At 37.0% G+C, this 15,924-nt stretch overlaps 1 protein-coding gene across 32 annotated transcripts in view; it reads right to left on the reverse strand.

The window, feature by feature from the left end:
* The window catches only part of EPB41 (erythrocyte membrane protein band 4.1), a 202,946-nt gene that overhangs the window by 149,261 nt on the left and 37,761 nt on the right, over positions 1 to 15,924 (reverse strand). The gene's annotated exons all lie outside the window — the stretch shown is intronic.

A 15,924-nucleotide genomic window follows, 5' to 3' on the forward strand; every position in this document is an offset into this window, starting at 1 on the left:
AATATTAAACCTTTACACATAATTCTCTAATTGTGGAATTCCTAAAGTTTATTTGTGGTTATGTGTTGTATAAAGGCAATATTAGTAATTCTGATTGCAACCCAACACAAAGATTAATCTGTCAAGCAACTTTTCAAGAGACAAATAGATCAATCCGTGACAGTTCTATAGTTTCAAGAAAAAGTTCTTGTTCTTAGATCTGCTGAATGAGCTGGCGGTTATTTACTTTCAATTCCTCAAAACTAATTTTTCCATACAGCTGTGTTTACTCACACCATGGCTCATTTATGCAAGAGGTGTAAAACAGCAAAGCCCAGATCTCTCCCTCTTTTCTCTTTATATTTTCCCTCGCCTTTGTTATTTGCCTTTCTGCAGCTTGCTAGCCAAAGCTGTAATTAGTACCCCACAGGAATCCATATTTTTCTAATAAAGAACAGCCTACAGCACAATGACATGTATACACACACAGCCATGTGTGTTCCTAACAAATGAGAAATATTTTGCACGTGCAAGTCTTCAATAGCTAAATTGGAGCACTTTACACAGCAGCTGCAACTGACTCACAACACTTAAGGCAGATTGATTCATCCCTTTCTCTTACTCCATACACATCTAATTTCAAGGAGTGAGACAATCTATCTGAGACTAAGTAAAATTATGAATACAGGTCCTAAAGCAATCCTTAGTAAACTACATTTGTCAAGGAAATTTCTTCTCAAGTTACTACAAAAGTTGTAGTGTTTGTTACATAACAGTTTACAGTGATTTTTCTATAAAGTCATCATTTTCAGTCAAACTGATTAACCGGTGCTTCTTAAGACAGTTAAGCAGACAACATATATATGCGGGATCTCTGGATCCTGTTCTACATTCCCATTCCCATCCAGTCTCCTCTGATTCCTACCCAGCATCACTTTTCACTCAATCTCCACAGCTTGTCACTAACCTTGTCAAGTTCCCACCCACACCCATGCAGAAAATGGAGGAGAACCAAGTACAAGAATATATCATCAGACTGTAAAGAAAATACAACTCACTCCTTAAACACTTAATTTACAATATAAGTAGGAAGAAAAGATTTGCCCCTTCTCCACTATGGCAATAGGAAGGAAAATTCCTCCATTCTTGTACAAATACCCATTGTAACTGTGCCTGCATTAGCAAGTGTTATTACTAGTAATAATAATAACCAACTTACTTCATCGAAAGTAAAGGCCCCAAGGGCCCTCGGAGGTTTTGGAGTTTATAATGAGGAGTTCAAAAAGCCATACGCACCACTACTGACTGTAGACTAAATAATGGCTCTGATATATACTACTGTTTTTCAAATGTATATAGATACTGCTATGATTAATAAACTCAAAATATACTTAAAAGATTTACTAATTTGTAACGTTTTGTCATGTATTTTTGTTAATCAAGAATTACTAAAATTATGGTTAGTATCACATGAAGATCCGCTAAAATGTTTCACCTAAAAGGAGTCTACATAATTAATGGTTATTAATTGAGGTTGAAAATTAAGGTTGAAAATAAGGGTTAAAAATCTTAACCTTAAGATTGAAAATCACTTCATGAGGCTCTTCCCTGGTGGCACAGTGGTTAAGAATCCGCCTGCCAATGCAGGGGACAGGGGTTCGAGCCCTGGTCCGGGAGGATCCCACATGCCGCGGGGCAACTAAGCCCATGCACCACAACTACTGAGCCTGCGCTCTAGAGCCCGCGAGCCACAACTACTGAGCCCACGTGCTGCAACTACTGAAGCCCGTGCGCCTAGAGCCCGTGCTCCACAACAAGAGAAGTCACTGCAATGAGAAGCCCATGCACCACAGGTAAGAGTAGCCCCCGCTTGCCACAACTAGAGAAAGCCCGAGTGCAGCAACGAAGACCCAACACAGCCAAAAAATAAATTGAAAAAAAGAAAAAAATCACTTCATGAGGCTGGGCTCCTTGAATTGGAGCTGTGCGTAACTCATTTTTGTTGCCGGTGACACATAGGAGTTATTTAATAAATGCACTTTCGAACTAAATTGAACATGGCCTTAAACATGGGGACTCTGAATCACACTTCTGCATGTTTTTTCAAGTTAGTGAAAGATTTTTAAGCTCTAAAAGCGGGAGATCTGTGAAGTGTAAAATAGAAATATTAGTATATTGTATGAAATTAGAGCCTTTCCTTAGAAAATGTTACTCAAGAACTAAAAATATCTTAACACACTAACCAGCATGTCTAATCTGTAAGAGTCTACTGCAAATGTGATTGAAATGACATCACTCACCACTGGCACACACACACACACACACACACACACACACACACACAGGTTAATGGAAAGTTCAGAATCTAATGCTTTTTAAAGTGTACTTATCTTTAAAGAAATACCAAACTATTACAGATAAAATTACATGCCTTGGATTTACTGCATAATTAACACGGGGGAAGAAAAGCAGGTGGATGATAGAGATGAAACAAAATTGGCCATGAGTTGGTAACTGTCAAAGCTGGGTGATGAGTACCTGGGGTTCATTATACTATACTGTTAATTATTCTATTATATATGTATACTGTTAACTATTCTATTATATATGTTTAAAATTATCCAAAAATTTTATAAGTTTTTAACTAAATGAAGTTAAAAGAGACTGGCAAAGCTGTGACGGTAACATTTGTTCCAAGTATTGATATTACCTGAAATACTGAAATCAGGAAAAGACTCAAAATAAGTATATTTAGTACTTTTAGAGCTTAAAAACACAAATCTAAATACTATACTTTGCAATTTAAGGAAAGGAATGGCTAAAGTACATAGCTCAGCCTTCCTAAGTCTTTGTAATTCTCTAAGAAAACAATGATATGACCAGTATTTTACCATGCCAGTATCTAGGTCCATACAGATAATTATGTAGATGACCTCAGCTGCCCAAGGCGTTATTAAGTGGTTATAGTGTATATACATATGCTCCTTCTTCCCTTGAGCCACTCTATCAACTTCTTCCTAAATGGGGTGATACAGAAACCACAGCTGAGGTCCTGCATGAAATCTGTCACATTGTTTCCAGGAAAAGACAAGTTATATCTTTATCTTCATCCTAATTTATACAAGAAATTTATTAAAAAGAAAAAATGGGCAAAAGAAGAAAAAAACTTCCAGAGAGCAGCCATTATCTGTAAATACTTCCTTCTGAAATGTACATAACACACATAATTGATAACCTAACACCAACATTATGGATACAGTAGGTTTAAATATACTATTGAAGAAATGGTGGTTATCTTTCTGTGAAGGGATGTTTTCCTTTCCCCTTTCTTGTATTTTCCAGATTTATCATCATGAGCAGGTATCACTTTGATAACTGGAAAAAAAAAAGTGTCCCTATAGTCCAGGAACAGAAGAAAATTTCTATTACCACATTATGTAGTGGATTATAAGTCCCATTACACAATTCAGTTTGGCCCAGTTTAATACAGGCTACAATTTTGTTTTTCTTCTAGTCCTACCTTTGCTCATATCCCCAATATGAACTGGACATCTTTTTCTTTGTTCTCCTCATGAGTAAGGAGACAAAGTCATCTCTGTTTCTCCATAGGTTGACTTCAAAGGGTAGGTAACATTAATCTTCAAATCACTTCCAAGTTTGAAATCTCCTGATTTCAAGAAATATTCAGAAACTAGTGTCTTTTTTTCTAGACCACTTCTGTCTGCCTGGGCCATATAGCTATCCTCTCATTTCAAGTCTTTTCTAACTGATTTGTTTCTGCTCTATTATTGTACTCCTTTCAGTCTCTTGCTTCAATTCCTCCAAGTAACTCAAATCACTTCATTTTTTGGTATCTTTTTTGCTTAATACCTGCGCTACTTCTAAGCACTAATACATTGGGATAATGTAAAAATAAATTAAAATTTCATGAGTCAACCTAATGTTCAACCTGATGTCAGGTTCAACCTGATTACTAATTAGATGTATAGAAGTAGGTTTTTATAAACACATTTTTCTCCATAATTAAAAAGCAACATCTATAATACCATCCTTAGTAAATGGAAGAGGGCTGTATTTCTTCACTTGGTCTTGATATACATGTGCAAAAACCGCTAGGTGCCTACCCTAGATGTCTCTCTCTTTTTCTTATTAACAAAATCCCCATATAATTAAGGGCAGAATGTGCCCAACTAAAAGGCTACATTTCCCAGCTCTCCTTACAGATAGAGGCAGCCAGTAGGCTATAAATGGAAGTCATTGCCCTTTGGCCTTCTCCCCTTCTCCCCACTGCCTTCTTGCCTAGAACACAGATGGCTGGCTAGGGTATAAGTAATCATCTTATGACCTTCAGAATAGAAGCCATATGTTAAGGCTGGTAGAGCATAAATTTAGAAGACTAGGTCCCTCACTTCATGGGTCCAAGAAATTTTTTTTTTTTAATATACACATAGGTTTTACTCTCTAAAATAAATCCATGACTTAAACATTCACACTAAAAAGCATCCCGTTAAACCATATCTAAAACCTGATTATGGACACTTACCACAGAAAGGCAAAACAATTTTTCATTTAAGAGTCTGGTTCTAAATCAGACAAACATGAGTCTGAACCTGTTCAGCCAACTTGCTACCTATGTGGCTTCTTGGACACATAACATCTCTAAGCCACCATTTCTTTATTAAACTGTTGATAGTCATGCATTATTCTGACTATTAAATACTAGTTCTTAGTACCATACCTGGCATTATCTTGTAAGACTGAACATGTATGGTCTATGACCCAGCAATCCTAAGCATCTACCGTAGAGAAACTTTGAGGTGCTCATACACAGCTACACATCCAACACACACACGAATACAAGCGGATATGTAGAAGAATGTTCACTGCAGCATTGCAATGTCTATCATCAGGAAAATGAACACATTGATTGTGCGGTAGTTACACAATGGAATATTATACCGTGGTAAAAGTGAATCAACTACAATCACATGCAGTGACATAAATGAATTTCTTAGAAACAATGTAGAGTGAAAAAAGCAAATAGCAGAAGAATTCAAAATACACCATTTACATAAAGCTCAAAACAAGCAAAACTAATGTTATATTTTTAAGGATATATATAGTGAAATTATTCTTTTTAATTAATGTAAAATACAAAATGCATAGCAGCAGTTATCTCTGAGGGGAAGGCAGGGGAACGCGTGGGGAGAGGAATAGTACTGGTAATGTTCTAGCTCTTAAGTCGGATAGTAGGTTCACAGGCATTCCTTTTATTATTATACTCCCTAAATTACATTTTATGTTTCATATATTCTTTTAATGTATCAAATGTCACATGATAAGCACATAAAAATAGTGTGAAAGGATACTAAGTGCTGATTTAAATCATTAAAAAAAGACATCCCATTCTTGCTCCACTCAAATAGTTGCTGTTTCAGAGTTTCAATAACTAATTTTCACCACTTAGCACAAGTAAATATAGTACTGTCCTTTCCAGCTTTCCAAGAACTGTTGATTTGCTTTGCTTTCTCTCAAAAGTACATGTCAAATTTCTCTCGAAGAAACAAAATTTCCACATTATCTGAGGCATACAAAATACAATTTCTACAGTATGAATAGTATAAAAGCTAAGATGTGACAATCTCCACAAGTATGTTTTATAAGGAATCAGGGGAATGTTTAAAGAGAACATGAAAAAAACACATTTGTAATTATTAAATAACTTCAACTTGTAGCAAACCAAAATGCCTTCTAGTCAGTATACTAATTTAAACAATTTAGTTAGTTATCCAGAATAAATACGAAATATCCTAAAATTAAATATTAAGATCTCCAACCTATTCTGTGGAATCTAAAATTAACTATTTTTAACAGCATCTAAACACTGGAAGAATCTCTAGTTGCATCTTACAAAAAGAAAGCCATTCATCCTCCAGGGATTAAGAAGCCTATTTAAGATTCATAATTAAGCAAAGAATTTAAAGTTACACTCATCCATTAATTTGGCCTCCCCTTTTGCACATATCCACAGCTGCTCTGTGCCCACTCCTGAATAATCATGCATCCTCCCTTGTCTCACTTTTTGTTGTTCCATCTCACTCTGCATATTCTCTCCATACCCAGCATCTTTCCTTTCAGCCATGATGTAGGCTTTTCCACCTCTCTCCTTTTGTGTGGGTTTACTTCACTGCACATTAAAAACATAAAACAGGGCTTCCCTGGTGACGCAGTGGTTAAGAATCTGCCTGCCAATGCAGGGGACACGGGTTCGAGCCCTGGCCCGGGAAGATCCCACATGCCGCGGAGCAACTAAGCCCACACGCCACAACTACTGAGCCTGCACTCTGGAGCCCACGAGCCACAACTACTGAGCCACGTGCCACAGCTGCTGAAGCCCACACACCTGGAGCCTGCACTCCGCAACAAGAGAAGCCTGTGCACCACAAGAAGAGTGGCCCCACTTGCCACAACTGGAGAAAGCCCGCATGCAGCAATGAAGACCCAAAGCAGCCATAAATAAATAAATTTATTTTAAAAAAACATAAAACACCTGAAGTATTCACTAACACTCAGTGTGCCCTTACAAATGTCTTTAATATGTCAAGAGCACAAATGAGGCCAGTGAACCCTTGGAGAGCCCTTTGAGATTTGAACCAGCTAGCCATCTTCTTCATTACTTGATTTTTTTTTTAATTAATTAATTAATTAATTTTTATTTTTGGCTGTGTTGGGTCTTCGTTTCTGTGCGAGGGCTTTCTCTAGTTGCGGCGAGCGGGGGCCACTCTTCATCGCGGTGCGCGGGCCTCTCACTATCGCGGCCTCTCTTGTTGCGGAGCACAGGCTCCAGACGCGCAGGCTCAGCAGCCGTGGCTCACGGGCCTAGTCGCTCCGCGGCATGTGGGATCTTCCCAGACCGGGGCTCAAACCGGTGTTCCCTGCATTGGCAGGCAGATTCTCAACCACTGCACCACCAGGGAAGCCCCATTACTTGATTTTTATTGATCAAAGTTATATGCCGAATACTGGGGAGGGGCGGGAGTACAGGCATGAAACAAAACACAGTTGCTACCATAATGAAATGAAAAGTGGAGTCGCTACTGCAAGTGAAAGTCTAATCAAGTATTATTCAAGCTGCAATTACTTATAGATTACACAAATCCCAAAAATTTCATCTAGTGGAAATCAACAGACCAAAATAAAAAGTGGGTTCTAAAATATCAAATATCCAAAATTTTCACAACATGCCCAGTTACACGAAATTGCTTATCATCCACATTTTTACAAGTTCCAATCCAACTGTCTATGGATAGGTAAGATAGAAGAGACATTCCTGTTTTGAATAAGAAGTTGAAATATATAAACTTCAAGGTTTAAATTTCAATCATAAAAATATTATTTCTATTAGTAAAAAAGCAACAAACATTTACTAAAAATGCTTACTAAACATTATCAAAAACCCAAATCAGTGTCAGCACCATTTTTATTCTTACATTCATTCACAATATCTATTTGAGAAACAGAAACTCAACTTCTTTAAAGACAGATTTTCCATACATCATACCATGTCCATTCCTTTGTCACAGTTGGGTCATTCTGACTGAGTCACAAGTAACAATATAACGGCAGCCTGAGGCCATCTTGCAAAACAAGATTATATTTATCAGCTCTACCACAACATCTCTGGCAAATCTTGACTAATTTTAGATGTCAACCTAATTCAGCCAACCCAACAAGATTTGTATCACTGAAAGCAAATTTATCTTCTAATTTTTACTACCGAATCTATTAAGGAACCCTACTAAAACAGACAATAATTAATATGGGTAACATTCAGCTGTTAACAGATAGTATTCTTTTTAAAAACAAAAAAAAAACAAAGGTTTTTGGGTTGTTTGTTTTATTTTTGGCTGCATTGGGTCTTTGTTGCTGCACACAGGCTTTCTCTAGTTGCAGCGAGCGGGAGCTACTCTTCGTTGCGGTCCGCGTGCTTCTCATTGTGGTGGCTTCTCTTGTTGCGGAACACAGGCTCTAGGCACTTCAGTAGTTGTAGCTCGCGAGCTCTAGAGCACAGGCTCAGTAGTTGTGGTGCATGGGCTTAGCTGCTCCACGGCATGTGGAATCTTCCCAGACCAGGGCTCGAACCCGTGTCCCCTGCAATGGCAGGCGGATTCTTAACCACTGCGCCACCACGGAAGCCCAACAGATAGTATTCTAATGCTAACCTCATAATGCACATCAATACAATAACTATAGCTCATTTTTTAACTTAAAGAAAAACAGAACATTAAATACCTATACCTAATACATTCCACTGGTCCACAACACCTTTCTTCCTTTAGAGTTATGAAACTGCCTTTTTTCCTTTAGAGTGCTGCTATGTTACAATGTAAAAGATACCTTCTTCCATCTATTCTCATTTACAATATTTTGGGTCAGAGAAATAGCTCCTTTAAAAACCATCAGTTTAAAAACTGCCTACAAGTAGTCATTATCATAAACAAACATTAACTAAACTCATATTATGTAACAGGTACACCCTTAAAGATATATACACCATCTTTATCAATATGAAGAAAAAGAAGGAGAGGGGGAGGGGGGAAAGGAGGGGGAGGGAGAAGGAGAAGAAAGAGAAGAAGAAGACGACTTATGTCCCAGATGCAGTTCTCAGGAACACATATTATACAAAGAACTGTCTCCATGTGATTATCACCTGATAACTAACCAAGTAACAATAGGGATTGCATGGACATAAAGCCAATTACAGCATAATCAGAGACAATTTAGTTCATATCATAACTACTAAGAACTATTTTTATTACCCCAAAATTTACAGATTTATAAATAGAATTATATTCTGGTTCTACAAATTCATTTTGAAATCTTGATTTTCTTCCTTAGAATCAAGCGAACTGTTATCTTCAAAAGCTTTTACCAAGCTAACATCAGACTTTCTTTGTTTGTTCCATTGACCAGGGTTGAAAGCTATACTCTTAGCATGTAAGTAGGGAAGGAATTTCTCTTTTCTCTTTTCTTCCAATAAACTGAGTCTCCTATTATTATTCTTATTATAATTTAAAGAACAAAGTAAGACTTCCCAATGAAATCAGTATGAGAGGGGTTGGGGAGATGAAATCCAAAAAGCTCCATATTATCTCAACAAATGAAAATATAAAAGGCCAGAGAGAAATACCATCAAAATGTTTATAGTGTTACCAATGTTTGATAAGATTATGGGTAATTTTTAGTTTTGTATATTGCCCAAATTGTCTAAAACTCCACAGTTATTACTTTTAAAATTTAGAAAGATAAGGCATTTTAAGTCATTTATTTGTATGGATCTTTGCAGAAAACTATCTCTGCTGATAAATTAATACCACAGCTTAAAAATAAATGAATAAACAAGCTATTGATACTTCAGGTCCCAGAAGATAAGTAATTAGCTGAAATGTAAAGGTAATTAGATAAAATGTACGGTTATTTACCAAGGAGTGACAGTGCTGTTAACTCTATTTTTGCATAAACATATTGATTTCCCTGATACTATAGTAACAATAAACAGAAGTATATAACTTTAAAAAAAAATTACCACGGTTTAGGTAACTTTTGACAAGTATCTCTTATAACTCAGTATAGACTCATTAAAAAACAGTTTTTCCTCCAAAGAACACTCGTCTAATAAAACCTGCCTATAACCACCTTCAACTCATTCTTCCTCATCATTTGTCTCCACAATAAAAGTTATTATAATCTGGTATTCTATCAAATACTATGAAATATTTCTAAAAGCCAAAATCACCATCTAGTGATTTTCTTATGTGATTTTCATATCCCATACCTCTGGCTAATGGGTAATTCATTAAGACCTTCAGATATGAAAAGTCCCCAGGAAGAAAAGTAAATGTCATGCTTTCATTTTCTTATCAAGCAACACATTGAATATCCAAATACATATTTCTTGGCATATCACATGTCAGACAGTTGTAAACATTTTCTTTTAGTTACACAACATACAACCAATCTCTGGATATTTTGGTGTCCCTACTTAGGACTAGAATAACTCATCTCATAATTAAACATAACTGGAACCAGACTAGAACAGTTTCCCCAACAAACTTGACTCCCAAAAAAAACACTAATCTTTGAACCAACCAAACATAACGTCAAAACTGGTTATTTCAATTATTTCACAAGAAATATTTTGCTCTCTGATTTCAGGTGATATATTTTAATGTTAGTTACCTAAGTTTCATCAGGGCATTTCCAAGAATTATTCTGAAAGTAATGTCCAAAACAGGAAAGAACAGTTTAAATTCAAGATTTAAGCTCTCCACCCAATTTAACATTTCTTTAAGAACTATGGTAGTTTCGCTACAAAGATAGCCACAAACTCTTCCTATCAAGTATTAGAGTCACAATATAAGGCCCAGTCTTCCCAGCTAGCCTCCAGATGATGAACCACCCCAGCTGAGGCATCAGACATGAACCTAAGGCCATCTTGTATCCTCTAGCTCCAGCCCAGCCACTGGTACTTACACCACATGAAGTAGAGACAGGCTGCCCTAGCCCATACCACATGGAACAAAAATTAACCATTTTCACAAAGCCCTGCCCAAAACCCTGGTCCAGAGAATCATGAACAATAAAATAGTTATTATTTGAACTCACTAAGCTTTGAGGTGATTAATGTATAGCAATAGATAACCTGATACTAGGCCTTCTGAATTAAAAATATAAGAAAAAATCAAGGTCTTAAAAGCACTTACAGGGCTTCCCTGGTGGCGCAGTGGTTAAGAATCCGCCTGCCAATGCAGGGGACGTGGGTTCGAGCCCTGGTCCAGGAAGATCCCACATGCCACAGAGCAACTAAGCCCGTGTGCTACGAGTGCTGAGCCTGTGCTCTAGAATCCGCGAGCCACAACTACTGAGCCCACGTGCTGCAACTACTGAAGCCCACACACCTAGAGCCTGTGATCTGCAACAAGAGAAGCCACCATAATGAGAAGCCCGCGCACCACAATGAAGAGTAGCCCCCACTTGCTGCAACTAGAGAAAGCCCATGCACAGCAACGAAGACCCAATGCAGCCAAAAAAATTTTTTTTAATTTTTTTCTTTGAAAAGATAAACAAAATTGATAAGCCTTTGGCTAGGCTGACAAAGTAAAAAAGAGAGAAAGCTCAAATTACAGAAATCAGGAGTGAAAGAGGGGACAGTACAACCAACTTTACGGGGGGGGGGGAAAGGGTTATACGGGAACACTATAAACAAGTGAACAACTCTATGCCAACAAATCAGATAATCTAGATAAAATGGAATATTCCTGAAACAAACTACCAAGAAATAGAAAATCTGAATAGATCTATAATAAGTAAAGAGATTAAGTTAGTATTCAAAAACCTTCCCACCAAAGAAGTTCACATGCCTTCACTTGTGAGTTCTACCAAATGTTTAAAAAAGAATTGACACCAACCCTTCACAAACTCTTCCCAAAAAAATCTAAGAGAAGGATCATTTCCTAACTTATTCTATGAGTCCAGTATTACTCTGATACCAAAACCAGACAGACTTCACAAGAAAAAAAAAAAAAGAAAACTACAGGATCATATCCCTTATAAATATAGACAAAAAAATCCTCAACAAAATACTAGCAAACCAAATCTGGTAACATATAAAAAGGATTATACACCATTACAAAGTGAAATATATCCCAGGAATGTAAGGTTGGATCAGGCTTGCAAGTCAATCAATGTAATACACCATATCAATAAAATAAAAGACAAATTCTTCATGATCATCTCAATGGATGCAGAAAAAGCATCTGACAAAACCCAACACCCTTTCATGGTAAAAAAAAAAAAAACACTCAACAGACAAGAAATAGAAACTTCCTCAGTCTGATGAAGAGTATGAAAAACCTCCAGCTAACATCAATACATCCCATACATAGGAAGAAAGCTTTCTCCCTAATATCGGGAACAAAATGAGGATGTCTGCTCTTACCAGTTCTATTTGACACTGTACTGAAGGTTCTAGCCAGGGTAATTAAGCAAGAAAAAGAAATAAAAAACATACAGATTAGAAAGGGAGAAGTAAAATTACCTCAATTTACAGATGACATAATCTTGTACATAGAAAATTCTATGGAATTCACACACACACATACACAAAACCTACTACAACTAATAAGCAAGTTCAGCAAGGTTGCAGGATACAAGATCAACATTAAAAAATCAATTGTATTTCTGCTGTACAGCAGAGATTGGCACAACATTGTAAATCAACTATACTTCAATTGTTAAAAATAGTAAAAAAAATCAATTATATTTCTATACATTAGCAATAAACAATCCAAAAATGAAATTAGGAAAACAATTCCATTTATAAGAGCATCAAAATGAATAAAATACTTAGGAATGAATTTAACCAAAAAATAATAATAATAAGACTTGTACAAAAACTACAACATATCAATGAAAAAATTAAAGACCTATTGGGTTGGCCAAAAAGTTCATTCAGGTTTTTCCGTAACATCTTATGGAATAACAGAATAGCATCCCATGTTCATGGATTGGAAGACTTAATAGTGTTAAGATGGCGATATTCCCAAAATTGATCTACAAATTCAATGCAGTCACTATCAAAATCCCAACTGCCTTTTTTTGTAGAAATGATCCTAAAGTTCATATGGAAATGCAAGGAATAACCAGAACAGTCAGAACAATCTTGAAAAATAAGACCACAGTTGGAGGACTCACACTTATTGATTTCAAAGCTTACTACAAAGCTATAGTAATCAAAACACTGTGGTACTGGCATAAGGATAGACATGTAGATCAATGGAACAGAACTGAGAGTCCAAAAACAAAACCATACATTTATGCCCCGCTGGTTTTCAACAGGGTGCCAAGACAATTCAATGCAGGAAGGAAATGCATTTCTGGGACAACTGGATAGACACATGCAAAAGATGAATTTGGACCCTTGCCTCAGACCCTATAAAAATTTAACTCAAGATGGATCAAATATATGAATGTAAGAGCTAAAACTATAAAACTCTTAGAAGAAAACGTAAGTGTAAATATTCATAGTCTTGGATTAGGCAATGATTTCTTAGATAGGACATCAAAAGCATGAGCAACGAAAAAATTTTGAGAAACTGGACTTCATCAAAATTTAAAATGTTTGTGCTTCCAAGGACATCAAGAAGGAGAAACAATAACCCTAGAAGGGGAGAAAATACTTGCAAATCATATATTTGATGAGAGTTTAGTCTTAAGAATATATAAAGAACTCTTACAGCTCAACAATAAAAAGACAAATAACTCAATTTAAAAATAGTCAAAGGAGGGGCTTCCCTGCTGGCGCAGTGGTTAAGAATCCACCTGCCAGTGCAGGGGACACGGGTTCGAGCCCTGATCCGAGCAGATCCCACATGCCGCGGAGCAACTAAGCCCGTGCGCCACAATTACTGAGCCTGCGCTCTAGAGCCTGCGAGCCACAACTACTGAGCCCGCGTGCCACAACTACTGAAGCCCACGTGCCTAGAGCCCGTGCTCTGCAACAAGAGAAGCCACCGGAATGAGAAGCCCGTGCACCACAACAAAGAGCAGCCCCCACTCGCCGCAACTAGAGAAAGCCCGCACACAGCAACAAAGACCCAATGCAACCAAAAATAAATAAATTAATTTTTTAAAAAAATAGTCAAAGGACTTGAGTAGACATTTCACCAGAGAGGATAAACAGATAGTCAATAAGCACATAGAATATTCAACATTATTAGTCATGAGGGAACTGCAACTCAAAACCACGATAAGATACCATTTCACACTCACTAGAATAGCTTTAATTTTTTTTAACAAAAGGAAAAATAACAAGTGTTGGTGAAGATGTTGAGAAGTCAGTAACCTCATACAGTGCTGGTAGAAATATAAAATGGTACAGCCACTATGGAAAACAGTGTGGCAATTCCTCAAAAAGTTAAACACAGAATTATCATATGACCCAGCAATTCCATTCCTAGGTATATACACAAGAGAATTGAAAACAGATATTCAAACAAAAACTTGTACATCAACGTTCATAGCAGCATTATTCATGATAGTCCAAAAGTACAAACAATACAGTATCCATCAACTAATGAATGGATAAACAAAATGTGGTACACCTATATGGTGGAATATTATTCATCAATAAAAAGGGTAAAAATAAAAAAGATGCTGACACATGCTACCACATGGGTGAACTTTGAAAACATTATGCTAAGTAAAAGAAGCCTAACACAAATGACCACATATTATAGGATTCCATTTACATGAAATGTCCATAATATGCAAATCTACAGAAGTATATTGGTTGCCAAAGTCCAGGGGGAGGGAGAAACAGGGAGTGACTGCTAATGTGTAAAAGGTTTCTTATTAGGGTAATGAAAATGTTCTGGAATTAAATAATAATGATGGTAAATATATGAAAACCCACTGAATTGCACATTTTTAAATGGTAAATTTTATGGTATATAAATTATATCTCAAATTTTTTAAAAGGGATATTGGGGGAGTATTTGCATCTGAGGAAAAGAATACTGTACAAAGTGAGAGAAAGCCAAGGATCAAATTCTGTCTCTGCCATGAATTGGTCAAGTCACTCACTCCATATTCTGGGGCCAGATTTCCTTATCTCTAAATGAGAAGATGGGCCAAATGATTTCTGGAGTCTCTTCTGTATTTGATTTCTAATTTTGACTATTAATTACCAAGTACAATAAACATGCAAGTCTAATAATTCAAAAACCCAAAGCACACAAAGATAAGAATAAGGAAAGTGGGAATTACACTTGGAATGTTAGAGAAGAAAGGGCAAATCGGGCTTCTCTGGTGGTGCAGTGGTTGAGAATCTGCCTGCCAATGCAGGGGACACGGGTTCGAGCCCTGGTCTGGGAAGATCCCACATGCCACAGAGCAACTAGGCCCGTGAGCCACAACTACTGAGCCTGCGCGTCTGGAGCCTGTGCCCCGCAACAAGAGAGGCCGCGACAGTGAAAGGTCCGCACACCGCGATGAAGAGTGGCCCCCTCTTGCCGCAACTAGAGAAAGCCCTCGCACAGAAACGAAGACCCAACACAGCCAAAAATAAATAAATTAATTAATTAATTTTTAAAAAAAGAAAAAAGAAAGGGAAAATCATGCCAAGGTCAGAACAGCACAAGAAGGAAATGAGAGATAAACCCTTAAACAAATGAGAAAAGTAAATTAGGTGAGGCCAAGAAAGCTAAGCTAAAGATAGTGTTTGATCAGATCAGCAGTAGAGAGCTATAATAACTCTTAAGGAGATAAATCGCCTACTCAATGGAAGTTCTATTTAAGGAAGATAAATATGGCAGGATGAACTGGAAAGGAAAAAGACCAAGTGCAAGAAGATCAACTAGGTAGTTAATGCACAGGTCTTGGTTTCTAATACCATTCTCCTATAAAAGGAACAGAGTTCCTGAGAGAAATAACTGATTCCAGGACTGGGACAGTAATTATACAAAATAAGCATGGAGCATCCTGTAGTGCCAGAAAGTAAGAAAGTGTTAAAACACACACACACACACACACACACACACACACACACACGTACACTGATGAGGGTATGTCTAAGGAACCTAGAGGCCAATTAAAAGAGCTCCCAATGGCCAAAGCTGGAACAATTTGAACAACAAAATAAAGTAGCATTGAATTATAATCTAAAATATATATAAATACCCATAAATAAATGGTTGAATAAATAAATGGAGAACAGATAAATCCCTGGTGCAGAATTCCAAATAATTGAGGTAGATACTTTGCCCCCAGGGAAGTGGAGCATAACGCCCCACTCCTTAAGTGAGGGCTGTGCATAGTGACTTCCTTTCAAAGAGTACAGTATGGAAAGGAAGGGGGAAAAAGAGAAATTTTACAGTGGCGAAAGAC

Source organism: Balaenoptera borealis (genome assembly GCF_965194805.1).
Source record: "Balaenoptera borealis genome assembly, chromosome: 1".
In the NCBI taxonomy this organism is placed as follows: Eukaryota; Metazoa; Chordata; class Mammalia; order Artiodactyla; family Balaenopteridae; genus Balaenoptera; species Balaenoptera borealis.